A 2791-nucleotide genomic window follows, 5' to 3' on the forward strand; every position below is an offset into this window, starting at 1 on the left:
ATATATATATATAAAGCAGGATGTTCTGATTGGTGAAACACAGGTGATTTCCGGGTTTGGCACTGCAGTCCCAAAAGGGTGGGTCATATCTCCACTGTATCCCATTCCAGAACTCTTTACTACTCTGAGTAATCCTTTTTTCTTTGGTTGTATATCTTGATGGTAGAAAGCTCCATAGCAACAGTTTGACAGGTATATTAGTGATAAGTAAACTAATAAAGTTTTTAGATTTAGGGCACAAAATCTAGGTAACCAAAAGTTACCTAATTTATCCAAATATCTGTATTATTTTCTGTAATCTGGATAATGTCCCTATTTAAGTTATTTATAGTCAGTAAACCGGGCCAGGTATGGTGGCTCACTCCTGTAATCCCAGCACTTCGGGAGGCCAAAGCAGGTGAATCACCTGAGGTCAGGAGTTCGAGACTAGCCTGGCTAACTTGGTGAAACCCCATCTCTACTAAAAATACAAAAATTAGCTGGGCATGGTGGCCCGTACCTATAATCCCAGCTTCATGAGAGGCTGAGGCAGGATAATCGCTTGAACCCGGGGGCAAAGGTTGCGGTGAGCCGATATCGCACCACTGCACTCCAGCCTAGGCAACAGAGTGAGACTCTGTCTCAAAACAAAAACAAAAAACTGATAAAGTAAAGGGTTTTTTGTTTTTGATGTGTTTTAGGAATTTGGAGTATTTGGAAAATGAAAAGTTAAACTTCAGTCTGTTTTGTCCACTTCTTCCCTTTCCCTGGATTCCTATTGAATTCCATTTTTGTGTATAGATTGAATTTTTGTGATGGGAGAGTTTGAGCTGCTCTGTTGGAAGGAAAACAAAGATAAAACCCTGTTATGTGGGTTATTTTTCTCCCTGAGCAGTCAGGAGTTGCAAACCAGCTCTCTGTGTTACCTAGTTCTCACTGGTGATATTTCTTGTCCTGTAATACAGGGAGGGGAAACTCAGGAAACTACCCCAACTCTTCTTGACAGTGCAGATCAAACCAGAGAGAAGCACTGGTAACCATGCGTGTCATAACAAGAGGAGTAGGTGGTGTCTTTCATACTGTCATGTCTTCCTGTTTGTATACTTGAGTATGTCAAGGTGTCATTTTAGGAAAGGAACTTTTATCTTTGGGTGCTAATTGCAGAGACAACAACAAACCAGCCAGGCGCAGTGGCTCATGCCTGTAATCCCAGCAATTTGTGAGGCCAAGGCAGGCGGATCACTTGAGGTCAGGAGTTCAAGACCAGCCTGGCCAACAGGGTGAAACCCTCTCTCTACTAAAAATACAAAAATTAGCCAGGCATTGTGGCAGGTGCCTGAATCCCGGCTACTTGGGAGGCTGAGGCAGAAGAATGGCTCGAACCCAGGAGGCACAGGTTTCAGTGAGCTGAGATTGCACCACTGCACTCCAGCCTGAGTGAGAATGAGACTCTGTTTCCAAAAAAAAAAAGAACAGCAAATCCCAAGTATACATTGAAATTATACTGATACTCTAGAAATGTATTGGTGCCTAGTATTAGATTACATTTTTTTTTTTTTTTTTTTTAGATGGAGTCTTACTCCGTCTCCCAGACTGGAGTGCAGTGGCGCAATCTTGGCTCACTGCAACCTCCACCTTCCAGGTTTAATTGACTCTCCTGCCTCATCCTCCCGAGTAGCTGGAATTACAGGTGCCTGACACCACGCCCAGCTAAATTTTGTATTTTTAATAGAGACAGGGTTGTTGCCATGTTAGTGAGGCTGGTCTAGAACTCCTGACCTCAGGTGATCCCCGCCTCAGCCTCCAAAAGAGCTGAGATAACAGGGGTGAGCTACCATGCCTGGCTTTAGATTACTTTTCAAAAGCTTTTCTAGATATCCAAATGGAGAGAGAGGCAATTCTCAAGCTTCTGTTTTAGCTACTTCTCTGAACAATTCTGTGTCCTCATTTCCACATGCTTTTAATGTTGTATGTGACCCTGCCAGATTCCAAAACGGATTTCCCTTGAAAGTTCATAATATTTTATTTAGAAGGAAATCTTATAATTTCTCTGTAAGTGACTACTATTTCCTTTGGGGAGGGGGATCTCCATCTCTTGTATATTTCTTCAGACACTTGCCAGTGACTTTTGTTTTTGTCAGAAACTTCCTGCAGAACTCTTAAAGGTTACAGTAGAAAGACTGACCACTGGAATAAACTGAAGGAAAACTAACCGTTATTTGCACTGGAAGAGTCATATCTGAGGAACTGGTCTATAGAGAGGCAAGTGCATTCAGGCCATTGCTGAGTGGCCAGAAGTTCCCTACAGGAGGCTTGTTGAATGAATAAATTGGGTGTGGAAAAACTGGAGCCATTCGTAATACTAATAACTTTCTCTGGGAAGCTTGTTCAGCAAGGTGACTTGTGAGCTGTTGTGTCTTGTGATGAAATGTTCAGCTTTACCTGCAAAGTTAACTTTGTAGTTAATTTGCAAGTATAAATCGCCTATAACTCCTGGGAAAAACGTGAGTAAATACTCCAGGCAGCATGGCAAGCTGCCTTTCAGATCACTGCACAATCCTCTAGGTGATACATCACCTAAGACCTCACTTAGCAATTTTGGAATGTAAAGGAATGTTTCTGACTTGTGAGAATGTGGTAATAATTATGATAGTGATCAACTCATTTTAAATGTTTCCAAAGACTGGACAGGCATGGTGACTTGCACCTGTAATCCCAGCACTTTGGAAGGCCAAGGCGGGTGGATCACTCGAGGCCAGGAGTTCGAAACCAGCCTGGCCAACATGGTGAGACCCTGTCTCTACTAAAAATA

Source organism: Colobus angolensis, unplaced genomic scaffold (assembly GCF_000951035.1).
Source record: "Colobus angolensis palliatus isolate OR3802 unplaced genomic scaffold, Cang.pa_1.0 Scaffold116, whole genome shotgun sequence".
NCBI lineage: Eukaryota > Metazoa > Chordata > Mammalia > Primates > Cercopithecidae > Colobus > Colobus angolensis.